We start from the raw sequence: 12,484 nt of genomic DNA, 5'->3' as shown, positions 1-12,484 counted from the left end.
CACAGAACAGCGCAAACTGGCTCTAACCAGAATAGAAAGAAGAGTGGGAGGCCCCAGGGCAAAACTGAGCAAGAGAGTGTCTAGTTTGAGAAACAGATGCCTCACAAGTCCTCAACTGGCAGCTTCATTAAATAGTACCCGTAAAACACCAGTCTCAACGTCAACAGTGAAGAGGCGACTCTGGGATGCTAGCCTTCGAAGCAGAGTTCCTCTGTCCAGTGTTTGTGTTCTTTTGCCCATCTTAATATTTTCTTTTTATTGGCCAGTCTGAGATATCACTTTTTCTTTGCAACTTCGCCTAGACGGCCAGCATCCCGGAGTCACCTCTTCACTGTTGACGTTGAGACTGTTTTTTGCGGGAAACCATGTGTTTGAAGTATTTGATGACATCCCAATTATTCTGCTCCAGCCATTACCACGAGCCAGTCCTCCCCAATTATGGTGCCACCAACCTCCTGTGGCATATACAGTTGAAGCTGTTTGAGAAGGCATGAGAAAGAATGGGAAGATTTCATTAACCAATGTCAAGTCCTAGCTGATGGAGCTCAGATACACCAGACACGCTGGTCCCCCATTGTGACCATATTACCAAGCATCTCTGTGCAGTCAAAACTTTTGATTATTTTGTGCCACCAGGGTCACAATAATTTGTTCCCTTTCTGTTAGTCCGAGTGTGACCTCCTCCCCATGGGTTACTGCAGCTATTGTTGCCAGCAATGCCACTACCTGAGTTGGGGCTCCCCACTGAAATTCCCACCGGCTAGCTACAAAGTCATCAAGGTTCTCTTTAGCAGCTTTGAGAAATTCCTTGTATATTATGCTCACCCATCCAGGGGCTTTGGCTTTGTAGGACCAACCCTGCCAGACAGGCTCAGACTCTTGAGGGGGCAGTGTTGCTTTAGTGGGTTCCTGACCGCGTTATCTTTCTGTCTTGGCTGCGTGAAGATGGTGGGATTAAGTCACGGTCAGAATATGGCTTTTATGTAGACACACCTCTGCCACACCTTCATTTCTTAGTTCTCCACCACAAATGAACAGTGGGAGAATAGCATGCTATTCTCATGCTTAAATTCAGGGTGAGAATACGTATATAGAGAAAGGTGCATGAAAAGGGAATTTGCGTTCCTTTTACGCATGCTTAACTTGGGTTGGAATCGGGGCCAAAGTGAAAACATGTTTTTAGGCATTTTTGCACATTTATTGAAAATCAAGTACACAAATATCACATTTACATAAGTGTGTGAAGTGTGAATACACCCCTGAGTCAATACATGTTAGAATCCCCTTTGACAGCAATTACAGTAAGTATTTCTGAGTAAGTCTCTAAGAGCTTTGCACATCTGGATTGTACAATATGTATTATTTATTATTCTTTGAAAAACCCTTCCAACATGTCAAGATTGTTGTTGATCATTGTTAGACAGACATTTTTTTCAAGTCTTGGCATAGCTTTTTATACAATTTAGGCCATCCAGGAACATTCAATGTCATATTGGTAAGCAACTCCAGTGTATATTTGGCCTTATGTTTTAGGTTATTGTCCTGACGAAAGGTGAATTTGTCTCCCAGTGTCTGTTGGAAAACAGGCTGAACCTGGTTTTACTTTAGGATTTTGATTTTGCTTTTACAAAGTATTCACTCAGGGGTGTGAATACATACTGTACGTGAATTAGATATTTCTGCCTTTCATTTTCAATACATTTTCAAAAATTTCTAAAAACATGTTTTCACTTTGTCATTATGGGGTACTGTTGGTATAAAAATCTATTTAATCCATCTTGAATTCAGGCTGACACACCACAAAATGTGGAATAAATCAAGTGAAGGCACGTGTATGTCACACGTGCAGTTAACAAAAACATATGGACATTTTTGCTCTATCCAAAATTACAACCAACTGATTGCAGCATTACCACAAAAATGGGAGAGGCATGTGGAAGGGGGAGAAGGTAGGAAACTTGTTTGTCTGCTCTTTATTAATGACCAAAATTGGCAAAACATACCAGTTTCAGGACCAAAATGTTGTCAGCGGCACCATACAGGTTGTAAAATAGCTGGGAAGAGTTTTTCAATATTCTGTAACACAAAACAATGCTTCATTCAATACATTTTTTTCTACAAAATTCTTGCCACCAACAGAATAATATGTATATGGGGCATACAACCATCTCAGATCTGCAGATTTTGCTGTGAAAATACAGAATCATCACAGTAAGATCACTTATTCTGGTGTTTCCGCTATGTAGCTTGTGTCTGGTCACAAGTTCAGGGGACGCCGAAAAATCATAACATTTACCTGAAACTAACCCTACAAATAGCACCGTTGGGAGGTTTGGAAAAGCCATAGCCAATCAATCACCAATTTAATAACACTCTTAGTAAAAATATTGAATTTACAATCTGTAGATAGTATGCAATTTAAAAGGTTCAGAATTGATGTGAAACATCACAGGAGCCTCTGGCCAACTCGTTGACATGTGTGACACTATTCGAAGACAATGTCCCTGACGTAATGCTACACATACTGTACTGGTGTGCTACATTCCTGTCTCATACTGTCAAGGAGTTTCCTAGTAAGAGCGTAATCCCATGCATTGGGTCTTCATTTCCATTTGTATGTGAAAGATCTTTGCAATGCATTGTCATTACTATGAGAATATTTGTCAAAGGAAACATGTTGATAGTATCGTGACCATTCAGTGCGTTATAATGTTATATTCTCATACAGATGGATCTGTATTTTGAGGGTTGTCCAGCTGGCATTGATTTCTTAAACTGATTTCCACACAGTCTACTGACAGACCTCTCCCTGACCTTGATTTGATGACTTTGTCAAATGTTGGATGATCCCTACTTAGGGCAACAAACATGTACATGTCTTAGCATCCAAACAACAGCTGTATTTGTCCCCCTGAAAATATGTCATATTTACTCACTATCTCTGCCTTCTCAGAGTCTCTAAAGTTAAGCCTCTTAACGTTTTTCTAAAAGAAGTTCCCTGTGTGGATATTGGCAGGGGGTGATAATGTAATTCTTCCCTCCAGCACAAATCTCCAGTCTCTTCTTGGGTCAGTCAGTTCCCATCATTCCCAGCTGTATTTGGTAACTCGGTGTCTGCCAGTATCTGATTGGAGTGTCTGTGTCTCAGTCCCCAGGAAAGTGGAATGTTTTTACTGTTCACACATTTCTCTCCTTCCCTGACCTCAGATAACTCATCACTCTCTGTTCTCCTCGCAGAAATCACGTTCCTTTGGATCCTTTCGCACCATGATCAGTAAGTTAAGTCTGACAGATCTGTGGATCGGGAGAGGATCAAGTGGTCTGTGTTTATAACAGTGTTTGAAAAGGGAAAGTACATAAGCCAGTGGCAGGAGAATTACAAGCCTCATGCCACAAGCCTAAACTGGCAATGTTCTGCAGTGGTGGAAATATGTGACAAAAGGTAGAAGCAGATTGAGAACAGAGAAATACTTTATTGAATGCAGTAGAATGCATATGTAGGGTGATTTGGTATGGGGTTAAACGGGATAAAAAAAATACAGTGCCTTCGGAAAGTTCACAGACCACTTGACTTTTTCCACATTTTGTTACATAGTATTCTAAAATGGATTTTTTTTTAAACTCAGCAATCTAATCCTCAGCAATCTACACACAATACCCCATAATGACATCACAATACCCCATAATGACATCACAATACCCCATAATGACATCACAATACCCCATAATGACAAAGTGGAAACAGGTTTTTAGAATTTTTTGAAATGTATTGAAAATAAAAAACAGAAATAGCTTATTAACATAAGTATTCAGACCCTTGCTATTATGAGAGTCGAAATTGAGCTCAGGTGCACCCTGTTTCCATTGATCATCCTTGAGATGTTTCTACAACTTGGAGTTCCACCTGTGGTAAATTCAATTGATTAGACATGATTTGGAAAGGCACACATCTGTCTATATAAGGTCCCACAGTTGAAGGTGCATGTCAGAGCAAAAATCAAGCCATGAGGTTGAAGGAATTGTCCGTTGTGCGCCGAGACAGGATTGTGTCGAGGCACAGATCTGGGGAAGGGTACCAAAAATGTTATGCAACATTTAAGGTCCTCAAGAACACAGTGACCTCCATCATTCTTAAATGGAAGAAGTTTGGAACCACCAAGACTCTTCCTAGAGCTGGCCACCCGTCCAAACTGAGCAATCGGGGGAGAAGGTGCTTGCTCAGGGAGGTGACCAAGAAACCGATGGTCACTCTGACAGAGCTCTAGAGTTCCTCTGTGGAGATGGGATAACCTTCCAGAAGGACAACCATCTCTGCAGCACTACACCAAACAGGCCTTTATGGTATAGTGGCCTGATGGAAGCCACTCCTCAGTAAAAGGCAAATGACAGCCCGCTTGGCGTTCAGACTGGGGTGAAGGTTCACATTTCACCTTCCAACAGGACAATGACCCTAAGCACACAGCCAAGACAATGCAGGAGTGGCTTTGGCACATTTCAGAGGCATTTTATTGTCACCAGCACAAGGTGCACCTGTGTAGTGATCATGCTGTTTAAACAGCTTCTTGATCAGGTGGATGGATTATCTTGACAAAGGAGAAAAGCTTGTGGACAAAATATGAGAGAAATAAGCTGATTGTGTATATGGTAAATGTCTGAGATCTTTTATTTCAGGTCATGAAACATGGGACCAACACTTCACATGTTGCATTTCAATTTTTGTTCAGTGTACATCTGTGCATATCAATCATATTCAGATGACTTTGGGTTTAAATTAAAACAATCCCAGTGAGCATGGCTGCAGATGGACATCAAAGCTTGGAAGGAGATGAGATAGCCTTTCTCCTCCATTTCATCGTCAACATCTCACAACATCTGACTGTTTCACTTGACTTCTAACCTCCACTTGGCCACCCTTAACACCTCTGACGCAGACTGCCGGAGTGCATCAGCACTGACCATATGCTGGACACTGATGCTCTCGCTACACAATACACACACGACACACACTTTGCAAGGCTTGTTCTGAACATACAGTTGAAGTCGGAAGTTTACATACACCTTAGCCAAATACATTTAAACTCAGTTGTTCACAATTTAATCCTAGTAAGAATTCCCTGTCTTAGGTCAGTTAGATCACCACTTTATTTTAAGAATGTGAAATGTCAGAATAATAGCAGAGAGAATGAATTCTTTCGGTTTTTATTTCTGTCATCACATTCCCAGTGGGTCAGAAGTTTACATACACTCAATTAGTATTTGGTAGCATTGCCTTTTAAAACTTGGGTCAAATGTTTCAGATAGCCTTCCACAAGCTTCCCACAATAAGATGGGTGGATTTTGGTCCATTCCTCCTGACAGAGCTGGTGTAACTGAATCAGGTTTGTAGGCCTCCTTGCTCACACATGCTTTTTCAGTTCTGCCCACAAATTTTCTATAGGATTGAGGTCAGGGCTTTGTGATGGCCACTCCAATACCTTGACTTTGTTGTCCTTAAGCCATTTTGCCACAACTTTGGAAGAATGCTTGGGGTCATAGTCCATTTGGAAGACCCTTTTGCGACCAAGCTTTAACTTCCTGACTTATGTCTTGAGATGTTGCTTCAATATATACATGTAATTTCTCTTCTTCATCTATTTTGTGAAGTGCACCAGCTCCTCCTGCAGCAAAGCACCCCCACAACATGATGCTGCCACCCCTGTGCTTCACGGTTGGGATGGGTGTCCTTCGGCTTGCAAGCCTCCTCCTTTTTCCTCCAAACATAACAATGGTCATTATGGCCAAACAGTTATATTTCTGTTTCATCAGACCAGAGGACATTTCTACAAAAAGTACCATCTTGCAAACCATAGTCTGGCATTTTTATGGTGGTTTTGGAGCAGTGGCTTCTTCCTTGCTGAGCGGCCTTTCAAGTTATGTCGACATAGGACTCAATTTACTGTGGATATAGATACTTTTGTACCTGTTTCCTCCAGCATCTTCACAAGGTCCTTTGCTGTTGTTCTGGGATTGATTTGCACTTCTTGCACCAAAGTACGTTCATCTCTAGGAGACAGAACCCGTCTCCTTTCTGTGTACTAATGGTGTTTATACTTGCATACTATTGTTTGTACAGATGAACGTGGTACCTTCAGGCAGGTGTAGACTCAGAATTGAAGAAGATCCGCTTGTCATGGCCATGAGGTAAAGAAAGCAGCCCAAGACCGGCAACGTTCGAAAAACTTTAGTACTTATGTTCCTCAAGTAATGAGATGGATCAACTAAGTAAATAAACACAGCTAGTCTGAACACAAATTGCACACACAATACACACACCAGCTATGACCACACTCCACACAGGAATGTCCGAAAATGTACACTGTAATGCCTCATTCCTAGTCCTAGGTCTATGGTGTATTTTATATCATAGGCCACAGAGAGTAATGCTGCTCAGTCTGACTTTATTCTGACCAGTTTCCCAAAACTTCTTGAAAAGTTTGTTTACTCACTAAAAGCATGAGTTTGTGTTTACACGGTCAACCCAGTACTGGTGCTTCTGGCTAAACCTTTTCAAACACTATGTTTCCTTCTCAGTCCCGCACAGATGGTAGGCATTTCTATTGTATCAGCTTTCATACACAATGCTCGCTCCAGGCAAAGCTAAACATTTAAAAACTTGTCCTTGGTGTAATAAGATGTTACACACACATACACACACATACACACACTTTCCTCACTGCTTCAGAGCGACTGTTGGGAAACCTCACATTTCTTGTTTGCCATTGGCCTTAAGTGGGCAAGTGTAGAGCACGACATGCAAGTGGCCCTCAATTAGAGTTGGAAATTATTTCATTGCCACACAAATTAGTGCCACTTACGTCATGAGACTGAGCTGCCCTCTGTCTCAAACAGGATGTCATGGTTAGAAAAACAAACGGCCAGCCAAGCCAAATGACCTTCCGCGGACAGTGTTTTTGAGTCCCCCAGCAACCATTCATCATCCCTGTCAGCCGGGCATTACAGGACGACATGCAAACGGACTATAGCTCAAGAAAGGAAGTACACAGCAGTGGTGGAAAAAGTACGCAATTGTCATACTTGAGAAAAAGTAAAGATACCTTATTAGAAGATGACTTGACTAAAAATCTAAAAGTATCTGGTTTTAAATATACTTAAGTATTAGAAGTAAATGTAATTGCTAAAATACACTTAAGTGTCAAAAGTATCAATTATTTCAAATTCCTTATATTAAGCAAACCAGGTGGCACAATTTAACAAGTGTTTCTATTCACTGACACACAGGCATAATTTATAAACAAAGCATGTGTGTTTCCACCAGATCAAAGTCAGTAGGGATGTTCTCTTGATAAGTGTGTGAATTTGTAATGATCGTCGTATGAAGGAGTGGACCAAAACGCAGCGTGATGTTCATGATAAATGTAATACTCAAAACACTCCAACAAAATAACGACGAGGGGAAACCCAAAACAGTCCTGTCATGTGCAGACACTAAACAGAAAACAACTACCCACCAAACCCAAACGAAAAAGGACAACTTATATATGATTCCCAATCAGAGACAACGATAGACAGCTGCCTCTGATTGGGAACCACACCAACATAGAAATAAAGAGACTAGAATGCCCACCCTAGTCACACCCTGGCCTCGCCAAACTAGAGAATAAAAACCTCTCTATGGCCAGGGCGTGACAGAATTGGACAATGTTCCTGTCCTACTAAGCATTTCAAATGTAACGAGTACTTTTGGGCGTCAAGGAAAATGTATGAAGTAAAAAGTATATAATTTTCTTTAGGAATGTAGTGAAGTAAAATGAAAAGTTGTCAAAAATTTAACTAGTGAAGTAAAGTACAGAACCACCCCAAAAACGACTTCAGTATTACTTTAAAGTATTTATTTCTCAGGTACTTTACACCACTGGAACACAGTAAAGAAAGAAAGACATAGACAGAAAGAGACAGACAGACATGTGTAATGCATGTATTATTAGCGTGTGTGTATTCAGTTGGGGTTTGATGATAGCAGTATGCTGCTGCTAGGAGACCTGTGTGCCCACTGAACCTCTTCTGTTGCTCTTTAAGCTCTGACATCAGTACCCTAATGGGCTGAGAGCACAAAGTGTATGTGTGTGTGTGTCCGATTTCAGATAAATGTTTGATGAAGTAATGGAAGTTTAAATAATCCGGATGAGGACACACAGTAAGTCCCCTGTGACTCCAGTCAACAAAAGGAAAATGAGAGTGTGTGTGTTTTCTCCTGTCAATGCTCATTTCACTGAGTTGAAATGTATTTACAATACCTTCAACCCCAAGAGGTTTCAGTCTTGGATCAACATCCTTAGCCTATTGGTCTTTAGAGGACGTACATTGGAAACTGATGTGTGGATTTAACGCTGGAGTTTAAATGATTGACCTCAAGAAAATATCTTAGTTTTCCAACAGGATCTGCAACAGCATTAGGAAGATTGAAGGAATCATGGGTTGAATGGGAATGAGGAAGCTGAAGAAAACAGCAAATGTCTTGGTAGAGGATGCGGTGTGCAGAGCTTTGACCAATCAGAACAGGAAAGGATTGGCATCTCTGAGTTTCCTTACTCGTTCAGCTGTAGTCTGTCTGAATGCACCAACATGAATGGGGAAAGAGGATATCTAGTCACTATTGAATGCATTCAACTGAAATGTGTCTTCCGCATTTAACCCAACCACTCTGAATCAGAGAGGTGCGTTAATTGACGTTATCAGCACCCGGGGAGCAGTTGATGTTGGGGGATAAGTGCCTTGTTCAATGGCAGAACGGCAGATTTCTCCACCTAGCTGGCTCAGGGATTCAAACAATCGACCTTTCAGTTAAACCACTAGGCTACCTGCCCCCAGTCACAGAGGCACCTTACTAAGGCCGAGAAATGGGGAATCAATCAACATCAAAGCACGATGCCAACGGTACATGACATGTGATCATCACATTGTATCTTGAGAATACTTTCAATATTGGGCTAGAGTATCTAGCTCCGCAACATGTATTATTAACCAGCCACAATTGTGACAAATTGTCTTCTAGTTAAGTATATATAATACACAGGAGGGAATATAGCAAGTGTAAAGACGTGAACATATTTCTTGGAGGTTGAAAGTTGTAATGCAAGACAGACCTCATGACTCACGAGGCCATTGATAGCATGTGATCTCAGTGCTTTTTTCATTAGAATCTGTTGCACCACATATGTAAATAAATGCACTATTTTCTTGACTTTCTTAGTCAATTGAACTTTTCTATGCATTTGAAACACACCAAAACTTTGAAGTGTTTATTATGTGAATAATGACACCGTAATAATACAATATCACAGTGGTCCTTTGACTTTGAATACAGGTGGTGAAGGCAGGGAGGATTTATGTGACAGTTAAAATTTCACCAAATTTTGTCATAAGCAACAACAAAAAAATTCAATGACAGAGGTCATATGACACTGTACATGAAAGGCTTGATGTTTCTCCCCTCAGTAAACACAAGTTTGAGTTGAAAAGGGACCATAGTGGATCCTTTCCCCCTTGCATTGGAGGGATACACTGAACGGTGACCAGCCCTCCCACCGGGTGGTTTCGTGTTTCATGTAAATATAGTGCCTAATGACACAGTGTCAGTGCATAGATGCTATTATACCCTCCCAACCAGAGGTCATCTCTGCTGCCTGCCACGCCCTAGGGTGTGGCCACCTCACCACTGCGGTTACAGGCCTGGCTTTTGCCCTAACCAAAATGACAGACATTATTTTATCTTAAAAATTTCTCAGGGGTTTCGCAGTCGGGGAGTGCTGAGAATTCTCGGCGAAGCGAGCATGAGGTTGGTAGAGACTGGGTGATTAGTGGCATTGTCTCAATGGCTCAACTTTTGTTACTTTCTCCGTTTATTTGGTCGCCTTTGAAAGCCAAAGCCGCAGCTTCCTGTTGATGTGAACCGCAATAACTTTATTATAGGTGGTATTGAATGGTTGCGGAAGAGGTCAAGGCATCCATCCATCTTACTTTGAAGTGATGGTGAGAGACATCACCAACAGAGAATAAATATATTGCTCTCGGCAAAGCCCTGAATCAGTCCTAGGCATTGTAATACCTCAACTAATGTCCTTCAACTAATGTTCGACCTGCTTTTGTTAAAAAAAGTTAGGACATCACAGCAAGCAAAGAAAAACAACACATTGAAAACATTTGCTCTCAACAACACGTCACTCCAATGTGTGGCCTACATTACAAAAAACACAGAAAAAGCCAAAAGTGCACATTGACAAGTGGTCACAGTCCTCTCAGAACAACGTCCAACACTGTGTGTTTCTGATTAGGCACACGAGACACGTCCCCGATGTCCAGATCTCCTAAGCCACGCTGTCCAGGGCATCATACGAACAAGGCAGAGCCAGCTCCGTCCGCTTCATTTGATCTCATATGGCGCTGGCCATGAGGAAAGAATTACTGTACGCCAAGTGCTTGTTAGTGTTGCTTTGATGTACGATTCACCTTTCTCCTCCAAAGTGCGCCGATGGTTTGAGTTTTACATTTAGAGAGCAAACTAATCCCCAGGATGAGGCCACGTACAGTATATTTGTCCGTGGCCACAGCAGGCCACTCCCTCATGCACTTAGTCAATATGAGTAAAGGTTTCATTGTTGCAAAGTGTATGAGATGATTAATCCTAACAAATACACACATTTTTTCACCCCGAAAACGTAAATCTTACATCATCTCAGGATGCTTCACACATTCCATCCCTAATCTTTCCAAAGGCTCATACTTTACGTGTAGGGGGAAGCTGGCCCTGTTATTGGGGTCATTTGTTTCATACTGTACGTTAAAGGGATAGTTCGGAATTTTGGCAACGAGGCCATTTATCTACTTCATGGATACCATTTTTACGTACTGTATCTTTGTCCAGTATGAAGGAAGTTAAAGGTAGTTTCGCCAGCCAATACTAACTGGCTTTAGCACAAGGACTGGAATTCTACAGGAATGGCTAACAAGCTAGGAAAGCTCCTTCAAACTACACACAGAAACATTCATTCTGAACTATTCCAGGGCCGGCCAGAACGAATCAGTTGGACGGGCATTTGATTTCCATAGGGCTCACAGGACCACCTACATTTTTTAAATGGGTTTTATAGTAAAGACCTGTAATTTATCTGTAAAAATGTTTTACCTTTTAAAGTGGCATGAACACAACAAGTCATGAAGTTGTCATCTCACTGTCAAACAAATCACTTCAAAAAGTAGGTTACCGACGCACGTTTGTCCAAAAATAATTCCAGCATCCGAACAGTGCACTGTGCACCTGCCAACTTCAATTCAATTCGCTGAAATTCATCTCACCGGAGAAAGCATCCGAGCGAGCGAAACAGCGCCCCTCTGCCTTACTATACTGTATGCTGTCTGGCAAAAAAAAGAGTATGACATGCCATACACTTTTTGTCCAGACAGCATCAGCTCCATGGGCTACACATACTGAGCCAGTAGGGCGCTGTTTCGTTCACTCCGATACTTTATCTGAGATTGATGCGTCTATGTCAGTGCGCATCTTGGTCAAATCAATATTCAAATATTTTATTTGGATGGGTAAGGGGGTACGGTAGAGTGGGCCTCCCAAGGCCTGCCCATAACTCTGGCCCTGAGCCTAGTGAACATCTAACAGACAGTGACATACTGACCTCTAATACACTTTCACTGCTCTCAACTAAGATGTAATCTGTAAACATAGTATCTACTGCACTCTAAATTGAATACTTGAAACAATTTAAATCTAAGTGTAAAAAAAAGTTGTAGAAATATATAAAACATTGGGTATGCGCATATTATAAATCACGTATTTTCATGTCAAGCTCAAGATTTATGAATCAGTCTTGGCATGGACTTTATTGTACACACAATTTAAGATACAATCTGTGCATTTTATTATACTGAACAAAAATATAAATGCAACAAGCAACAATTTCAAAGATTTTACTGGGTTCATATAAGGAAATCAGTCATTTGAAATAAATTCATTAGGGGCTAATCTATGGCTATTCCCATGACTGGGAATACAGGTCTGTTGGTCACAGATACCTAAAAAAAAGTAGGGGTGTAGATCAGAAAACCAGTCAGTATCTTGTGTGACCACCATTTGTTTCATGCTTTCATGCTTTGCATGGAGTTGATCAGGTTGTTGATTGTGGAATGTTGTCCCATTCTTCTTCAATGGCTGGAACACGCTGTTGTACACGTCAATCCAGAGCATCCCAAACATGCTCAATAGGTGACATGTCTGGTGAGTATGCAGGCTATGGAAGAACTGGGACATTTTCAGCTTCCAGGAATTGTGTACAGATCTTTGCAATATGGGGCTGTGTATGATCATGCTGAAACAGTAGGTGATGGCGTCAGATGAATGGCATTGACATTGATAAAATGCAATTGTGTTAGTTTCGGTAGCTTATGCCCGAGAGTGGCCTTATATTGTCCCCAG

Source organism: Oncorhynchus kisutch, linkage group LG2 (genome assembly GCF_002021735.2).
Source record: "Oncorhynchus kisutch isolate 150728-3 linkage group LG2, Okis_V2, whole genome shotgun sequence".
In the NCBI taxonomy this organism is placed as follows: Eukaryota; Metazoa; Chordata; class Actinopteri; order Salmoniformes; family Salmonidae; genus Oncorhynchus; species Oncorhynchus kisutch.
The sequence above is the reverse complement of the archived record's forward strand: the minus strand, read 5'-3'. Positions refer to the sequence as shown.